This window comes from Ailuropoda melanoleuca, chromosome 17 (assembly GCF_002007445.2).
Source record: "Ailuropoda melanoleuca isolate Jingjing chromosome 17, ASM200744v2, whole genome shotgun sequence".
Taxonomy (NCBI): Eukaryota; Metazoa; Chordata; class Mammalia; order Carnivora; family Ursidae; genus Ailuropoda; species Ailuropoda melanoleuca.
In genome coordinates, this window is record NC_048234.1 from 27,804,171 (window position 1) to 27,824,561 (window position 20,391).

The 20,391-nt window shown below is 40.2% G+C and overlaps 1 long non-coding RNA gene across 1 annotated transcript; it reads left to right on the forward strand.

The window, feature by feature from the left end:
* The first annotated feature begins 501 nt into the window (after positions 1–501).
* Positions 502–11,573, forward strand: LOC105234616. The gene is made up of 4 exons (XR_002141460.2): positions 502–4,951; positions 6,490–6,587; positions 8,852–8,978; positions 10,981–11,573. It is a non-coding gene; the product is annotated as an uncharacterized LOC105234616 (long non-coding RNA).
* Positions 11,574–20,391: the final 8,818 nt, after the last annotated feature.

Consider the following 20,391-nt stretch of genomic DNA (forward strand, 5'->3'; position numbering starts at 1 on the left):
TCCTTTTCCCATATCTGGTAGCCCCCAAGTGGTTATCATGAAGCTAATCTTTCATCACTCCCTGTGCTGATTCTTACCAGTAAGGAAATGGCTGGATCTTGGCAGGAGCTGAGAAACACAGGCAGACAACATCTACTATTCTTCATCCACAGACGCTTACCTTCAGCTCTCCCACCACACTCCATTTCATTTATCAAAATGGGCAGCAAATCGGTTTTATTCTATATTATATGCATAGCTGGCAAAGAGATTTAAGCTACTTCTCTGAGAAGGGGCCAATGTAGGTGGCCTGTATTTGAGACTTCTTGGATACCTCCTACTCACTGTCAAGAACGGGTCTGTGGGGCACCTGGGTGGCTCAGTCGTTAAGTGTCTGCCTTCGGCTCAGGGCGTGATCCTGGAGTCCTGGGATCGAGCCCGGCATCGGGCTCCTCCGCTGGGAGCCTGCTTCTTCCTCTCCCACTCCCTCTGCTTGTGTTCCCTCTCTCGCTGGCTGTCTCTCTGTCAAATAAATAAATAAAATCTTAAAAAAAAAAAAAGAACAGGGTTGTGTGTCTACGTAGGAGGGTATCGATGTGTGTGGTGGTGGGGTGGGCTCCGGCACACGAGGGTGTAATCAGATAGAGGGGTGACGTTAAAAAGTAATGTAAGTCTTCTGTATTGATACAGACCTTTGTGTTTGTAGAATTGTGGCTTTTAGGGTTATAATTTTGATAAGACAAAAAAAGAAGCATCAAACAAAGGTTCTAGTTTTTTAAGGAGGAAGTGGCAAGCCTTTTTAATAGAACTTTCTCTAGAAAACGTCTTCCTATTTTAAACTTCGAACGCAAGATGCATCATCCTCCTGCTATCGTATGAGTCCAGACCTCTGTAGCAGAGCTGACTCCAGGGAACAATCCATTTATAAAATTGCTGAATTCCCTACAAGGCCGGGACTGGCCAGAAGATTTCATGCAGCTGGTCACAAATTCCAGTATAGTTGTTTTCAGTTGGGTTCCCAGGAAACAGGTTCTGAACAGCAATCTCGACATAGAAGTCTTGTTGAGGAGGGCTTCCAGAAGATACATTTGCAAGGAAGCGAGGAAAGCAGATTTGGGCAGAAAGGGAACAATATGAGTACAGCTGTGACCAACATCTCTGGATCCTCCGGGGAGTGACTGGGGCAGGAATGAGCCTTTGCAGTTGTCCTGAAGGGGGTCAAAGCACAGGGTCTCTGCTTCTCTACCTCAGCCAATCGCTAACTGCAGCCCCCTGGAAGAGAGGGAAGCCGAGAGCGAGGGAATTTCCTGAAACCAAGGGCCTCATTTGGGAAAATGATCTTTGTAAATGTAATTACGTTAAGGATCTCAAGTTGAGATCTGAGCCCTGAATCCAATGACACTTGTCCTTTAAGAGCCACACGGAGGAGAAACCGAGGAAAGAGAAGTAAAGACAGAGACAAAGGTGATGCAGCCAAGAGCAGAGAAGGACCCGGAGCCACCAGAAGCTGGAAGAGGCAAAGTAGGGTTCCCTCTTACAACCTTTGGAAGGAGCTGGGTCTGCTCACAGACTCCTGGTCTCCAGGCTCTGCATTGGTAACTTTCTGCTGTTATAAACCATCAAGCTCGTGGTAATTTGCAACAGCATCTCCAGGAAACTAATGCACAATCCCGGGCTGCCTAGTGCGAGGATGGAGCCCCCATCCCAGGAGCTAATTTGGAGGAGTAGCCCTCGTGATCCTAAGTGATCATCTCTCGCATTAAGAAGTCACATCCCTAAAGATGGCTGTCGGCCATCGGCTGCCGTTAGTGGTAGAAGCCTCAGGCTTCAGCCAGTAGGAGGCGCTATCACCAGAGGCCGGGGCAGTGACACTAGAGCTCTACTAATTGGGTTCAAATCTCTTTTTCCACCACCTACCTGCTGTTCGCTTAAGCAAATTTTGTAGCTTATCTGTGCCTCCGAATTTATCATCTGTCAAAATAGAGAAAAAAAAAACAGTTCTGTCCGATCTTCGCTATAAGAAATAACTGGAATAATATATAAAGCACTTTAAAATGCCTATTTCTTGTAAGCTCACAACACGTATTAACTGCCACAATTATTTTAAGATTTTCCTCTTAACCAATGGGACTCTAAGGTAATTCTCATTATCCTCTCCTAACAAACCTTTTAATTAACAGGTTGTCAAGCAATTACTTTCAATTGTCTATAATATGGGTACTTGCACAAGGAATTTGATATGGATACAGAATGTCTATACACGAATCCAATGTGGGCTTAATTATATTAGAGAAGGTGATGCTTCATGGGGAAACATTAGGAGTAAAAATATTTTGCTTTGTTTTTTCAGTAGCGAAGTATGATGGGATTAAATGCTAATTAACGCAACTTTTGCCAGTGGGTCAGAAAATCCCTACGGTTGGAGGTCCGTCAGATTTTTTGGCCATATGACTTCTAGACTTTAGATATTTGGAAATCTATGATATTTTGTGAATATGAATATGTAGCTCAGAGCCTGAAGGTTACTCTTGAGGGAATATGTCAGGTTTCCATACCATTTGGAGGCTTGCTGTCTACCCTATGTGAGAAAGTAGTGGCTACCGGTGATCATTCTTGGACATTATTATTAAAAGCTGACCTTGAAAAAAAGTGACCTTGAAACCTCTTAATATTTGCAAAGCTTTAAGGAAAAAAAAATCTCTATTATGGATTAAGTCACAGACATCGTGGCAGAAAGATGTCCCCAAACCACAGGTTGTTTGCCTGGTCACAAGTAGAAAAAGGAGCCGTTAGGTAGAAAAACTGGTGTTTATCCAGGTTGGGGAAAAGTGCCTAGACCCAGGAATATTTTCTCGAGCCAAAGTTCTGAATATCATACTCGTAAGTGTTCTAGCCATGGGAATACAGGTTTGTCTGGCTGAGGACTCCCCAGGGCCCACCCAACCCACCTGAGAGAGAGAACCTAAATTTTCTGGATCTTTATTTCGTTCATCCTCCCACCCCTGTGCTCACGCATTTTCCTGGTTTCCGGAAACTCACAGCAAAGCAATACCACTGTACCCTGTCCTTTTTTCCCCCCTTGCCCCTTGCCTCTCTGCTACAGGTCTTTCAACCGACCCTGCTTGTCACCAGCAATTTAGAAATGATTAGTCTTTCCATCTTCCCTGTCCTGCCCTGCTTTGTTCCAAGGCTAATTTCCATCCTACCCTCTTCATCAGAGCCCATTGTTCCAGATGTGATGTCTCTCACATCACTCACGCTGAATTCTCCCAGCTGCCCAGGCCCAAGTCTGGCTACAGAGGCCTCCCATCCCTCCCTCCAGCTGTCAAATGCCCTAAACCAGCTCTGGACCTCTCTCTGCACGGATCCAAGGTCCACCCCTCACTCTCTCTTCCTGGAACGTTTTCCCCCAGCCTTTCCCCAGGCCTGCTGTTGCTGCTGTGAACAGACTGTTCCTGTTTCCTAGGATACACAGAGCTTTCCCCAAACCCTTCTTTGTCTTTTGATTCCTCTGCCAGATTACGCACACTGATGGGCAAGATTTCTGGGCACAGGCGAGCCTTCTGAACTTCATTGTAATTTGGCTGAATGGATTTGTTGGTCTCCTTAGCAGGTTGTTTCCCCCTACAAGAGGTCCTCAACCTAGAATGCCCTTTTGTCACATTGAGAAGCTTTTTAAAATGCATTCTCCCAGACGTGTGTGATGTGGACATTGCTATGGTTTAACAGTTCCCAAGGGAGGTCTAGCGTGCAGGCCTAGGCTTGAAAATCAGTACAGAAACTTCAACCCACACATGCTCATCTCACCTGGCTCTTCTCTAAGGAGGTTAGAGTTCACCTTGAACTTCTGGTGGTGTAGCAGCCCACCTGTAGGATGCTTCACAGCCCCGTCCTCAGCCTCAGTTCACCCCAAAACAACAGGAACAGAATGTGCCTTCAGAGCTTTCCAAGAAAGTTGCAGGGAAAGTTGGCAATGCATCTGGTAAACCTCCAAAGAAGACTTAATAAAAGAAATTAGAAGGGCCCAGGCTGAAAAGGAATTCAGGGTGATCACACAACAGGTACATTTTTCGATAAACTGTGAACTGCTCTGGAAACTCTGGCAAAATAACAGTGCTGGGCAGTTAACCGTGTGCGTCTCACCTGAGTTTCTGCCCCCTCTTCCCTTCTAGGTTTGATTGCTGGAGGCTGGAGCTGGATTTCGAAGTCTTCTAGTCTGAGGGACCATTTTACAGATGAGAAAACTGAGGCCAAGAGAGATGATCATAATCTAGCATAAGATTCACAGCTACATAGGGAAAGAGGGAGGCAGGAAACAGTCATCCTTCTCAGAGTCCAACGTTCTTCCAGCCACACCCACTTCTCAACATTTAGTAGTCTCCTTTGGAAATGTGGCTGATAATTGGCAATGTAAAAATTGGTGGTTTGGTGAATGCCCAAGAGAAATTGAATTTTGTAAACAAGCAATTGCTAGAGGTAATTGGTGATTCATTATTAAACTCAAAAACTGTGGGAAATACACGGGAAAAATGACTCTCTCTCCAAACCTCTCTGTAGCAGGATGATGCATTATCTCACAGAGGTATGAACTGGAAAAGACGGTGCAGACTTAGTGCTTAGTTCTGGACCTGTCACAGGGGAAGAGGACAATAAATGGTTGTACGAACAGGAGAGGTTTTGCAGAATCAGCCCGTTGCAAAGCAGAAATGCAATGAAGATCTCACTGTTTTCTTTCTGAACAGAGAGAAGGAAGTGTTGCAAACTGTAGCTGTTGCATTGATTAGGGACTCAGTGTTTCCTTTTCAGTTTAAATGCACATTCAGGTGCTTTACTCCCACCTCCACAACCAATAAAAACAAAGCTGATCTCTTACTTTTAATTCCATCCAGTTCATTCCTTAGGAAACAGGGCCAAGCGAGCTGGAATAGTTAGCCACATTTTACCTGTGAACTTGGAAAGATGAAATAATCAGGTAAGGTAGGTGACAAAGAATGTTTGCATATTTAGAGTGGGAGCTTTGAGATAAACATCTCTTTGATGCTTGCTGCATCTTTGTTTAATAGAACATAAATGTACTGGTTTTTACCACCTTATCACTCTCCTCTAAACTGGAAGACAAATTCCTTGCTGTTTGCAAGAATGTTTCTTAGTTTATTAGGGCACTTTCTTTCTTTTCTTTTCTTTTTCTTTTCTTTTCTTTTCTTTTCTTTTCTTTTCTTTTCTTTTCTTTTCTTTTCCTTTCCTTTCCTTTCCTTTCCTTTCTTTCTTTCTTTCTTTCTTTCTTTCTTTCTTTCTTTCTTTCTCTTTCTTTCTTTTTCTTTCTTTCTTTCTTTCTTTCCTTTGTCAGAGAGAGAGCACAAGCAGGGGAAGCAGCAGGCAGACTGAAAAGCAGACCACCTGCTGGGCAAGGAACTCCAAGGACACCGGGATCATGACCTGAGTCCATGGCAGATGTTTAACCTACTGAGCCACCCAGGCATCCCATAAGGCCTCCCTTTTTTTTAAAGTCTAGAAGAAATCAAGTGTTGACCTACTCAAAAATCGAAAAGAAATGGGTACTTACACTGGCCAATGAGTATACTGCCCACTGATGTTCTTTGTCTCAGTAATTTGAGAAGTGTCAACATTTTAGCTGCATCCTTTCCAGGGAGAAGATTTTTTGTACTCTCTCTATAATTACCATAAAATGCAATAAGTAATAAGAAATATTCTGCATGTATGAAACTTTTCCTTTGTTAGGACCTTTGTTAGGACCCTCTGGGTTGCAAGTAACAGAAACCACTGCTAGCTAGTTTAAGCAGGAATAAATTCAATCCAAGGAAAAGGTCTCCTGAGGGTATTGGAGGCAGTGGACATAAGGTCATGAGGCCATTCGTTTTTGAGACCTGCTTTCACAGTTTCTCGGGGCCTCCCAGTGGGTGAAAGGTCCCCAAATCATATCTTTGGAACCTAGAGTTTCTAGATCTAGCTGCCCAAAGAGAAGTTGAGCTTTCACAGTTCCAGTTCCCTATTCTTAAGGGAAGTTCATCTTTGGTCAGTAGCCCAATCTTGATCAATCACTCGTGTCTATGTGACAGGTTATGGAGCAGAAAGATAGCTCCAGATAGCTTTACAAGCAGGCTGGGGAGTCAAAAGACAAGCTAGACCAGCAACCAATTAGATAGCATCCACTAAATGCCTTATAATTCACCAATTAATAATAATTTAATTTGATTCTTAAACAATGACACATTGCTCTATACGAAATTCTCTCTAGCACTTTCCACTTTATAATCTTATTTTTTGTTGATCTCGTTTCCTTGTTCTAATGAATTTTTTTTTATATTTTTCGTGCCTGACATGATGGGGGCGGTTCGGTAAGTATTTGTTCAAAGAAAGTACAGCTAACTCTGCGATGTGGGGTACTTAGATGAGAAAACCGAGATGCACTGAGGTTAAGTGACAAGATGAAGGTCCTCTAGCTAATGACTCAGCTTATTCTATAGCCTCGATCCCTTTCCCAACCACCAGACTGCCTTCTACTCTGAGCTGTGTGTCCTCGTCTTCTGTCCATCACGTCACTGGCTGATGTGGAAGGGGTTGGGCTCGTCGTTAGAACTGGGATAAAGGTACAGTGCATTTTACAAGAATTTGATTTTGTTCCCTTAGTTCATCAGTTAAAAATAACTTTCAACTAACTACAAGGACTCTGTACTCTTCTTCTAAATGTTTAAAGAGACAAAGACTACTCAGTCTATACTTAGGATGGCAAAAATAAGGTTCACCTTTTAATGTTTTTAGTGCTTTATTCCTGAAAAAGATATCCAAGGGACATGGCCATCACTCCTGGAGAGGTGGCTGCTTGTCACATAAGTTTGGTGATGGTTTTGTTTTTGTAAGAGTAGTAGAGAGCAAGGGGAGAAAGCTAGTGTCTCCTGCTGGTTCATGGGTCTTCCCCATCATAGGGAACCTTCTGCAGCAAGGAAACGATCCTGACTTTACATTCATGGAAATGAGAAAGAAATAGGACGATGTCTTTCTCACCAAACTGGGCCTGGGGCCTGTCTCGGTAGTGAAGGGACTGGAAATGCTGATGCGAGTACTATCTCAAGGATGCAGAGCATTTTGCAGGCCGACCAAACATGCATACGTTTTCTTTTCTGGCAGAAGGCCAGAGTCTTTCATTTGCAATTATGGTGAGAGTTGGAAGCTTTATTAGAAAGTGGTCTCTAATGCTTTATGAACTTTTACTAAAGCAGAAGAGAAATCCTCCACTGCCTTTGCTTACTTGAGGATCACGTCATCAAGAAGTTTCTGAGCCAGTAAGTCTTTGCAGCACTGACTTCCAAGAATGGCAGCTGTGACCCCAGAGGTGTTATCACATGTGTGGTGGCCAATGTTGTTTGTGTCCTTTGCTCTAGGCAAGAGATAATGACCACCGTGATGGAGTTTCTTAGAATAGACAGAATGATCACTTACTCTAGACCTCCAGTGAAGCTCTCCTGCTGATTCGTACCATGTTTCCATTGCCTTCCGCTATGAATTATAAACGCATCCCAGGAGCTTTATCAGGTTCCGAATCGGTTTATTGTACTACATGATCATCTAGCTATACTTGATAATGTAAGGATTTAAATTCATACCAGGACAGGGTTTTGGTGAGAAGTAAATGATAATGGTGAGATGCAGTAAGTACCCAGAAAATTATATATATTCTTCTACTATAATTTTGCCATAACGAGCCTTACTCCAACTATCAGTGAATGTGAGGTTTGGTCAGTGAGATAACAGGGCAGTATTACTTAGTTCTCATGTAGGGAGCCTAAGAGCTCTGAATTCTTTGAAGTGTCAGAAATTCCCCCCGTTGGGTGGCTAAGACACATACTTGAATTATGAATCTGTAATTGACTGATAAATGATGACCAACATAGAGATGGGTTCCTTGGAGAAATGAATCAGTGATTTAGTTTCTCCCATTTTACATTTGAAACCATGAGGTCTCAGGCTTAAAAGTATCAGCCTTTTTCAGAAGGTGATGCGAATAGTTACAAAGATTATTCTATAGGAAGCTTTCAAATTACCCTCATACCCTACTTGAGTTCCCTGACTACATAGAAATACATTTTGAGATCATAACACATGTAGAAAGTTCTCCAGGTGGCTGAAGTGGAACTTTTTTATGAACCAGTGAAATCTTTCTGGCCCAATCTGGTGGTCCACAGTAGAGTAAAATTTCTTTTAAAATGTGTGTTAGAAAGAATCCTAGTTCTCAGGGTCCAATTTGCTGAGATGAGGGCATCAGGGGAAAAAAGAACATAAAAAGGTAGATAATTCAGCAAATGAAGAAAAGAACGGACAGAAAAATAATAAATAAAAGAAGCAGCATAAAACAATCTGTTTCTAGGTACCAGCCAGAATTCCAGATCAGGTACAGTAGGCAAAAGAATTTCTAAAGTCCATAAATTTCTCTCCTATCCCCTGGTATACTTGGGCCCATCTCTTTCTGCGTGGCAGTAACAGTAAAATCCTTCCAATAGATTCAGAAGCCTCTTATAATTCACTGTCTAGCAATTTCTCTATAATAAACTAACCTCTAATTTTTTAAAGTGTGCTTCCGGACATAAGTACTTTTTTTTATTTAATTGATTGAAAGAAACTTCCAGGAGAAAATTAAGTTTGGCAACTTTTCTATTCTACACTCTTAAGATTGAGTGCTACCATTGACAAGCAAAATTGGTTGCAGGTTTAAAATGATATACTTCTATTCCTTATATTCCTAAGCTAATTAGGTTTATTCAGGTTGTCTGGTGTTATTGCTCTTCTTGCATGAGATGCATGTGTGATGTGAAATGTAGCTGGAAATGAATGATCACGCTCAGGTTTGACTCCTCAGGATCCTAGCTGAGCCATTCCTGAGGCTCTGATTAATGCACGCCTCAACAAACGTGCCACCATCCAAAGGCTACCTGAAAGGATGATGAAACTGCAAGCACCACGAATGACCTCTTTGGAGCTGGCAGGTAGGAGTACTTGTCAATATGAAAGGCAGATAAAAATTAGTTGCGATATTTTGTTAACCATTGTTCACAGTTTAGAGTCCTCTTTCAATATTGGCCATTTCAGAGAGTTGATCTCTGTATAAACAATCTGATGTTCTGCCCTTTTCTCAAGTCATTCAGAAAACTCTTGTTTTCATCTCAGAAGCAGAGACTTGAGTTAACATAGTCCTTCGTTCTGCACATTAACATTGTTCATGCAATGCCTGCCTGTGTTTTCTAGTTGGTTTATTACTTTGTATCCCCACAGCTTATTCCTAGGACCTTCCCCAACTCGTTGACATTTATTCTTAATCTTTTTAAAGTGTTGTTTTTGTTTGTTTTATGCATTCTTATAAAACCAGCTTCATATTGCCACGTATTACCATGTATTCTTATATCACTATGAACTTTAATTTATGAAAATCCCCTTGTTATTTACATCTCAATCAATTTCTAACTTTTTCATGAAACCCTATATTTTGGGGTGCCTGGGTGGGTCAGTCATTAAGAGTCTGCCTTCAGCTCAGGTCATGATCCCAGGGTCCTGGGATTGAGCCCCACATCGGGCTCCCTGCTCAGCGGGAAGTCTGCTTCCCCCTCTCCCACTCCCCCTCCTTGTGTTCCCTCTCTTGCTGTCTCTCTGTCAAATAAATAAATAAAATCTTAAAAAAAAAAAGAAAGAAACCCTATATTTTGAAGACCCAAGTATGACTGCCAGGTGTATTTCTAATTTGTTGCTTCTAATGGTTGCATAATACTCCATTTTAACCACCTGCTATCTTGGGGATGGACCCCCGCGTTGCTTGCACTTTCAACCTACACAGATAATACTGATATTGAAATCCATTTCTTCCTTTCTTCTTTGTACCGTATTTATTGGCAATTGGGTTTATTTTTTCCTGGGATCTATGCATTTGTGTTCCTGAATATTCTTTGCCAACGGAAGCATTTGTTTTGATGTGCATTATTTTTCTTCATGCAAATAGACTCGCTCCTCTTCCACACACCTATATATATATTTATTTATTATTTTGATCTTGATTTACGTTTGATGGATCTGCTGGTTATTTATTACATAAATGTGATCATGCTGTACTTGGCATTTTTTCTTCCAGCTATCTGATGCTAAATATTAATGTTAGCATTTGTGAGGACATTTTTTAAAAGTCTGTACACCGCTGAATACTATAAGCTGGGTGTGTGTGGGTGTGATTAACACATCAAGTGGGTTTTATTTTCGTCTTGATTCGATGAGATATCCGAATATATTTCAGAAATACACAATACCGCCAAGATCTTGAGGTAATCAACAAATACAAAATTATGGCAGATGACAAAAATGACTAGAATGTAAAATGCCAAGTACAGAACACAATCAGTTGCGCACAGCACAGTTAAAAATGATTTGGATAAAATGTGTGCAAAACAAAGAGTATTCAGCATAATGTATTGCTGTATAAAGCATTTATTCCCTCAACCAACATATCTTATAGAATTTGTATTTTGAATTCAAATAAGAGTAATAATGAAAATTAATAAAACATAAAGTTCCACGTGCTTGCTACCTCGCTAATGATATGAAATGGAATACTTTCTTAGAAGAGAACAGCGGGCTCTAAATCACATACTTCAGTGGATAAAACTTGCAAGCACACTGTTTCATCAGATCTACTGTGTTATTAGTATCTATATTCCTGTATTTGACTTTTCAAATTGATGACAGAGATCACTTGATTTCCCTTTGGGTAGAGGTGGGTTCTCGCAAAATCATTTACTATGAGCTCAAGTTTTAGATACTCTCCCAAGATAAGTAATAGGTTGCCTTGTACATGATATAAAAAGCAAAATGCACACTGATAAAAACATAAATGCTATTATTTATCCAGATAGTTGTAATCTTGGATATGGTGGTCAAGGCTATACAGTGTGCAACAGCAGCGTTTCTCACGCAGTATTCATGGCTTGTTCTTTTCTCTTTTGCTAGAGAATGGAGTCACTCTACTCTGCATGGAAGTCCACATTTTCACACCATACTGTACTCTAATATAGATGACATGGTCAGCAAGTTTGTTTGGGGAACTTACTTTTAGGATAATTTCTTGCAGTATGAGGTCATATTAGAAATTTCGCGAACTGGAAACAGTAGAAGCTATCACCTCACCAGAAGAGATCACTCTGTTCGAAAGATGCGGAAACAGGTGTGATAAGGGAAGCTTGGGAGGAATTGAAGCCTGCCCTACAACTGTGTCCGGGTGTATTTCTCATGCATGTTGCGATGCCAGTTATGTACGGAGCAAACAAAGGGTTAAATCCCAAAGCTATGGAGCCTCAGAATTGAATTCAGGCATTGGCTTTGTCCCTTGTGTGACCCTGGTAAAATACTGAACCATCTCTACATCTCTTCTCTGAAGTGAGGTTAATTACAGCCTCCCCCCGCCCCCCAGATACCAGTGCAAAGAAGTGGTCAATATCCATATCTTCATCTTCATCCGTGTGGTCATCATTGTCATGAAAACCTGGAAATAAAATATATTGATGCTGAACCTCATTTTTGCTACCGGCTTTTGTAAGATTTAGTAGAAAACACAAATAACATTATTAATTTTGATATTATGTCCTCACAGAGGTGAATCTACAATTCGAGCAGTCTAGAAAGGCTTTTAATGTGGCATTTCTAAGCGTCAGGTTTCCAAGAACTGATCCCATTCTGTGATGTCCTGTTAAAGTTACCCTTGAGAAAAAGATGAGGTCTGATGTATAGAGTTACTTGCTTTGGTCTTCAAGAATGAAAAATACATCTAGCTGATGTATAGATCATCTCAAAAATGAATATACCCTGTTTAAAGGATGAATTTGAAACCATTAAAAGGACAAATTAGCATTAACAAAACCTAATATAATCAGACCCTCATATTGTGCTCATACAAACTCACGGCTTTTGGAGCCAGGTAAGTTCAAGTTCAAATCCTGGCTCTAGGTCTTCTGAGTTGTCATGGTGAGCAAGGCCTATAATGTCCTTGAGGCCAAGTTTTCTCTTCAGTAAAACAAGCATAATTATATATACCTTGTAATTCTGTATTATGAGTTAGAGAAAAAAACTATATAAATAGCCCACAAGAGATAAACATTCAAAAGCTACTTGTGATTATAATTATTATTGCTACATACATCATAGTCATTATTATCATAATAATATTATGTAATAGTGTTTATTTTGTAGTAAAATATTTCCAATATTTTTACTTGTTTGATAAGTAGTGACTATAGTTTTTAAATTATTTTATTTTTAATTGTTATAAATACATAATACTAAATTATGATCTTAAACATGTTAAAGTGTACAGCTCAGTAGTGATAAATATATTCACATTATTGTACAACAGATCTCTAGACTTCTTCTTTTGAATCTCTCCATTTCACACAATTCAAGCTAAAAAATGAAATTCTCAGGGCTTTTTCTCTTTGCATCTTTAAACAGGGAAGGAGTAGGAATGCCCTTCACTCCAGGAAGCTGCTGTAATTGGCACAGCAGGTGTGTAGAGCCCTTAGCCAGCGTGTCTTCCAACCACAAGCTGAGCATAGTCAAGACCTGACAGTGAGCTCCACAGCCACTCCTTTGGCGTTGGTAGCTGCTATCCATACTCACACACAAGGCTCTCTGCCCACCGTGATCCCTTTGTTTCAGATCACCTTTCTGGATGAAACAAATTTCATCTTTAACCAGGAATATATATGTAGATAGAGAAACCCTATAATTAATGCATTTCTATATTGAAATTTTCTTTAGAGTTAGTAGTCACTTTTATATTTTAATACTGGTTAAATCAAATTTTACATGCTGGGTTTCCATAAAATAGGAGTGTGTGGTTTTTGTTTTTTGGTTTTTTTTATGTAGAATAGAATTTGAGCAGCCGATCCCACAGAGGGTGTGTAGACAGGAATATACCGAGATGGGGAAGTGATTATGCATGGGAGGAGGTAATCCTTCCAAAAACTAGATCTATCTATTGTGTGTTTGGCTTTCCCCTTTGTTGCGTTTTGAGGGCACCCAATGAATCATGTCCATATTATTTGCTGAAGATCAGTACTGGCTGCAGGATGAACACAGATCAGGTAAAGATTCAAATATTAGCATTTTAATCATCAGAGCTAGCTTGCACAATATATCTTAGAGCTAGAACAAGTAGGCTTGCCCATTCTTCTCACCTGAATTAGACATACTTGTCCACTGAGTCTCCCCTGCAAGCATAAAACCTGCTCCTCTAAGCACAGATCATTTGTGATTATAGATGAATGTACCCTCTCTATAGAAAGAACCCAGAAGTGGCTAAGCCCAATGGGTCCAGTGCCTTTCCTCAAACTCATCAAATGCTTCTCTTCTGAGAAGACAGCATGAGGGCCATCCGGACGTCAGGGAGCCCCAGACGGAAACAAGCAGATCTAGTCTAATTCACATATAATTACAGAGGTATAAGGGGGAAAAATGTACAGTCTGCATAAAGAAGACTGAGTATGGGACTAAAAAATAGGATATTTGTTCTAGAGGCAACTTAGAGATCACCCAACACAACCAACATAATTTCACAGGTAGGAAATGAAATCATAGAGCAGGTATGACATTTTCCCAACATCTCAGCATGAGCAGTATCTAGAGTTCAGATTTCACAGTTTCAATTCCACTGGTCCTCCTACCCAGTACTAGAAGATGTTATGTGTTGTTTTTCTACTCTATTCATAAAAGCCAAAAACACATGCGGTACACAGAAAGTGCTTTAAAATTTTCTTAATAGCGTCCTGATGTAATTTGGCTTATCTGCTTATGGCCAACTCTGCCATAGAAACATTGAGATAATTTTCCACTGAGATTTCAGCTCATAGCAATGCCTTGAATATACCACCTGCTCAATATGTTTAATAAATACAAGAAAAAGAATAAATTACTAATTTCACAACAGGTGGAAGATATATCAATTAATGAAAGAACGAAGATTCACACAGATGTCATATCATTATTACAGTAAGAAAAAGACATTAAAAATAGTCTGGGAGGCAGTTTAGGGATGGGTTGTTTGAATTTATGGGATGTGTTGCGATGCTGTATTTTGCTTTCCTGTAGTACCACAGACGATACCACTAGGAATGGCTATTTCATTCCCAGGAAAACGTGTACCTTTGTTAACGTGTACCAAGTATATCATGATGAACCAGTCACCAAAATTATGTCTTGGGGTAACATTTTTTGTTGTTGTTGTTTGTTTACTATTTATTGATTTGGGAAAGGTTTACATTCTTCCTAACGAAACTTCATTCCTTCTGTTTCTCTTGAAAGAAACTAGAGAGAAATTCAGTGTTCTCCCCTCACTGATAATGGGAAAGATGAAATCTTAATATAAATTCATTCAGGGCAATCCAATTCCAAAAGTGGGCTCCCTGGGAGAGGTGCAAACCAAAGATGTTGTGGGCTCATTCTCTGCATGGTGTGGCCAACTGATACTGGAAATGTAGTCTGAAATCCCCTACTGGAATGTAAGTCACTATGCACGTTATTTTTTTCCTCTCCGATTTTATTTGCTTTTTTGTCCACCCCAGTACCTAGATCAATGCTTGGCACATGGTAGGCCCTCAATAAATATTTGTGAATAAAATGCCACTAGAGGCTCAGCCCTATCAAGTATTAACAGGCAGGCTGAGCTGAAGGTGCCTCACACACAGTAAGTGAGGATGAAGAAAGGATCCTGGTGGCGGGTGGGGTGGGGATAATGAGCTCCGCAGCTAATATTCCTGGACCCCATGCGTGCTGGGCACCAAATCCTGAAATACCTCCCATGACTCTCAACAATCACCCCATTAGGTCGGACTGTCATCATCCCGATTTTGCAGATGAAGAAACTTTCAACCAAGCTAAACAAATTGCTTACGATCATCGTGTTCAGCAGGTAGCAGAAGCAGGACTCACATCTAGGTGCTTAAATCTTGTTTCACGGAAAGCAGATGCTCCATGTGGTCCGGGCTCGATGTTTCAAGTAAGCTGGTGGAGACTGCATCCTTAGGCACCTAGCGGGCCCTATATACAGCTCCCTGTACAGCTTCTCCATCTTCATCCAAGACCTCATCTTATTAATGTCTCCTGCTCCAGGCTGGTAGGGAGGCAGGTGATTCTATTCTGTGCACCTGACCGCATCTTCACCATCTATCAAAACAGTGGAACCCAGTGCATGGGCTGTCCCACTGCAAAACTTAATCGTCACTAAGAGTGACACCTCCATTTGCTAGACCCGGTGATCGAACTGAATAAAACGAAGCATTTTTAGGCCGAGTATAAAAAGAAATAGAGTCAGTATAAATTTAATGGCATTTATTCTCAGTGAGTACAAGCTCAAGTATCCCAAGGGTTCTGGGATCTCATGCACTTGTGACTATATTGAATATTAAGTCATGTTCAAACAAATGGAGTTAACACAGGTGTTGATAAAGAAATGCTATTTGCATGAAGGCACTTGTTGAAGCCGAATAAGTATGTAATTCAAGACTTGATATTAATGGAGAAATTATTCATGTTTAATCTAAAACAGAGGTCACAAACTCAAGCACCCACTGATCAGTGGAAAATACCAAAAATGAGACAATTGTACTCGTTGAAGCACTGGAGAGAGGTCATCTGTTCTGTCTAATGCAGCCCAGTAAACTGCTGACAAGCAGGCCACTGTTCCTATGTTGTCCCCTCTTTCCATTATGAAACAGAACCTGGAAATGCAGTTTTTCATGTGGAATCTTCTGATTTTTAAGCATCAGCAACAATGAATTACATTGAAAAGATTGTGAGAGCAAAATGAAATTTACTGGAGGACTGAGTATGACTTGTAGGTCTCCAGGTGGCATTGGGTGCAAAGAGAAACATTTTTTTTCCTAGACAGAGGGGTGACATCTATAACACAAAGAAGCCCATTACTTTGTAGAGTCAAGTGGGTCCCCAATGATGGCCTAGGATGTATTAGGAAACATGCTGGCACTCGTTGTCATAGATAAGCCAAATACGGTGCCTGTTAACAAAAGGTGGAGAGAAAAGAGAGAACCAGAAGCACAACAATTTGGGGGCCATGGGGAACCCCACAATCAGGGCTGCTTTGTGGAACCCTGGATCCTCTCTGTGAGGATGTAGGAAGGCCATTTCCTAAACATGTTTGCAACACAGTGAGAGGTGTGGCTCAAAGTCTCATCATTCTGGCTCATTTTGCTTAAAGCAAAGGAGATTGAGAAGATTACTTTTCATTTATACCACAATTCTGGAATATTCTTATGAGAATTTTGTGGAAGTTTTGACATAACATTTTTAAAAATTGAAATAAGTATTCAAATATTTTATTCACTAATGACTCAGAAGTCGTTTTAGTGAATATTAAGTATAAATATACTAAATCTTTGTAGTAACTAACTTGTCAATAAGCTAAAAGAAAAAATGTCTTTTATATCCATAATAATTATGTAGGTATAATTATGTCTCCATAATTACATATATACATATGACACATGTATATAATATGTATATACATATTGTGTGTGTATATAAAATCTATAACGGATATGCCAAACTTGAACAAAATATTTCATGCAAGACAAAATTATCGTGAAGTTGGCAGCAAAGGCAAAAGTGATAAAATGACTTCCTTTTAAAATTTTACTTTTGTCTATCTTATGCAGAACTATTTGGGATAATCCCAACTTATTTAGACCACAGAGATTTCTAAACGAAAACGGGAAATGAAAGTCTTGAAGACAAAATGTTGATATTTGGAACGGGGCTCTGGAAATGTCTTGGGGAAGATATTGCATGAAACAAGATATGCATTTTCATCACTCCAGTGGCTCTAGCTGAAGAAATACCCCAGAGCTGAACTTGACCAGACACCCATGTGCAACTTCGCCAGGAAGCCAAAACATATCCACTCCAAACAGAACCCCATTCTGTTTGTGTTCTTAGATTCTCAGACTGGGTGGAAGATTTCTTGTGTAATTCAGAAAAATCAATGGGGTTCAACTTCATTTGACAAGCAATTTAAAGATCCTACCCCACTAAACTACTATTGGCTCCTGTCCTTGTCTATCCTCCTAATGTAGGAAGTGTTTTCTTAAAGTGTGGGACATAGTCTGAGTTCTAATGTAAGAGATCTTGTCTCACAAGAATATTCTAAGAAAATTGGGGCGCCTGGGTAGCACAGTCGTTAAGCGTCTGCCTTCGGCTCAGGGTGTGATCCCGGTGTTCTGGGATCGAGCCCCACATCGGGCCTCCTCCGCTGGGAGCTTGCTTCTTCCTCTCCCACTCCCCCTGCTGTGTTCCCTCTCTCGCTGGCTGTCTCTCTGTCACATAAATAAAAATAAAATCTTAAAAAAAAAAAGAAAATAATGAAGGGTGATGTAATTTGGGGCGTCTGAAGCCTGTGTCTCATGTGATGGGTGGTGTTCCAGGTGTCACTGGGTCACCATGAGCAGGGAAGAAGGGAAAGAAGGGTGGTGGATTGAGCCAGCAGGCAGGGGGCTCTGTCTACCTTCTTTTTTACCACAGCTTTTGACGGAGAGGTGCACTTACATTTATTTTAAATATAGGGTTCAGAATAAGAACAAGGTTCTGGTATTAAACATACTTCTTATTTAGGAAATAATAGATGCTCAAAGAGGTTTAGAGAAAGGAGCTAGAGTCACCTAGAACAGCAAAGAATATTTAATGGTGATGAGAAATGAGCTGTGCTAGATTTAGAAAGGTAGAAGGCAGAAAAGGACATGACAGCAGATTTCTTCAACATCCATTTTTATATCAGCTCTTCTGTTCTCTGCATTAACAATTTTACTTCAGGGCAAATTAGTGTTTTTACCATGTTACCGATTTCTTCTCGCATCTGCGAAATACACTTGTGTATTGCTTTGCTGGGGCCACCATAACAAAATACCATAGTCTGGTGACTTCAACAACAGAAATTTATTTTCTCACAGTTCTGGAAGCTGGAAGTTCAAGACCAAGGTATTGGCAGGGTTGGTTTCTCCCAAGGCCTCTCTTCCTGTTTGTAGAGAGCTATCTTCTCACATGGCCTTTTCTCTATGTGCACACATCCCTGGCATCTCTCCTTTTCCTTAACAGGACACCAGTCATATTAGATTACAGCCTCCCCCTAACAGCCTCATTTTAACCTAACCATATCTTTAAGGACCTCATCTCCAAATACAATTTCACTCTGAGATACCAGGGAGTTGGACCTTCAGCATATGAACTGGGTGGGGGTGGGGAACACAATTCCGTCCATAACATGTTATGAAGAAAAAAAAAAAAGATAGCAATTTAAAAAGTATTTTTTTCAGTGTGGTACCCAGCACTAAGTATGTGGTTCTTTAACTGAATGTGGTAGTGAGCTAAGGCATATAGGGAACATAAAATAGACAGTTTGAAAGACCATTTCAGATTGAAGGGTTAAGGAGAGCTGTATCATAAAGGATTTGGAACCAAAGCTGAGCGATAAGAGCATATCTGAGGTCTAAGGCACATGGGGAGGGCAGTGAGGGAGGGGAGGCTCTAGATAATGACCTCCCCACTAGGACATAGCAATGGAAGCAGAGAAGCTAAAATGACTCAGAGACATTGAGAATTAGTGTCAGGACTGGGTCTTTCTTTCCACATATACATAAATCCAGCATTATCCTTGGAAATAAACAAATTGGATTGCTTGTCCTTTCTTGTAAAAGCTTTTGAAATTATTTATATTATCCCCATGACAGCATGTCAAACTGAAACCGTATTTACATTTTTTCTGTAAGAAAACTGTCAGATCTTCTGTATACTCAGCAATAATGGGGATGACTAGAACATTACAGGAATCTGTTTATCTGGTATTTTCTTTAAAGAATTGTATCTTTCTAGCCTCTTGTTTTTGTTGTTTTTTCTAAGCAGTAAAGCAAATATGGTTCTATACTTTTTCACACATTGTATTATAATGCTAATTTTCACTTTTACTGTGCTCCTATGGTATAATTAAATAGTGCACTACTAAGCTTTTTGTAAAATTCATGAGCTTACATTTTATGTATTTTAGAAACATAGATAAAACAAGGAAAAGAAATTTTCAAAGCAAGATAGGAGTAACTTTTCTTGGTCATTTAATATGTAAAAATGAGTTACTTTCAATTATATGTATTTATCTAGAAGTAATATATTTTATACATTGTAATCTGAAGCGATGCCGTGTACCAAAATATCATATCGAAATAACTTATATTAACATAAACACTTTAAATAATCATCTGGAAACCACATGCAGAATTCTTTATGACTCTAGAGCAGGTGATAATACATGTATCTATGCATCAGTGACAATCCAAGGTGAGTGAAGTCCCAAAAGTCACTACATATGAAGTAAAAAGGCAGAGTTATAAGAAATAGACATCCTGCTACACACAAGTGTCTATAGATAACTTCCTGCCTTTCTTGTAGCACCAGTGAGTAAACATGAGCGCAAACCCCACCCCAAAGCCAAAATTCTTCCTTCATTCTGTTAAACCTTGCTCATTCAGGGTTTACAGATTATTTAATGGATGATTAGAAGTGTGACATTGTTGAGTTTTTAAAAAACCAAACTAATTCTTTGAAAATGTTAAAAGTATAATATGTTTTTTTTAAATTTGAGGAGTTGGTCTTAGGGCGAGCACATGAAGGCCCAGGGGGCCCGGGAAAAGGCTGTTATTACTATGTTCAGATCTACTTAGGAAACAAGTATGACTTCTATTCCACTTATTTTCAGAAAGAATTTGTGTCAATTAAAAGTACCACACAAAATAGTGCAGCTCGGAGGAAAACAAAACAAGCAGCAGAGAAAGAGCCACCACCCCCAGGGGCAAAGAGCACAGGCCACAGAGGCTAAGCTCAGGCCGATTTGCAGTCTGGAGATGGTCTGGAGCTAGAACGCCCCCAAGGCCCCTGCGGTCGCGGGTCAGGCAGAGCGCGTACCCTGGTGCTGCACCGTGGTAACCAGTGACCAGTCTCCTGGTCACTTCCTCCACGAGACATCCACGAGCCCCGACTACTCCAGCCTGCTGCTCGGAACTCCCATTCCTCTTTTTGACCCCGTTGCTTACTTTTCCCTTCACTTCCGTAGTATATATGCATGTTTAATTACATACTATTCTGTCACTTAAATGTTTGTGTCATGCTTTCAGTGAAACTCTACTTTGCACCATCCATCCTGATGTCTCATCACTGGCTGCATTGCATGACTTCACTGGGGTGGAATCTTACATTTTTCACTTTAGAATCTTACATTTATGATAAAATGATAGTAAGTTAATTTTTGTGTCGTGTAGTCTAGTTCTTTTTCACTTTCAAAATTATATTTTTGATGCTTCTTAGAATACTCTT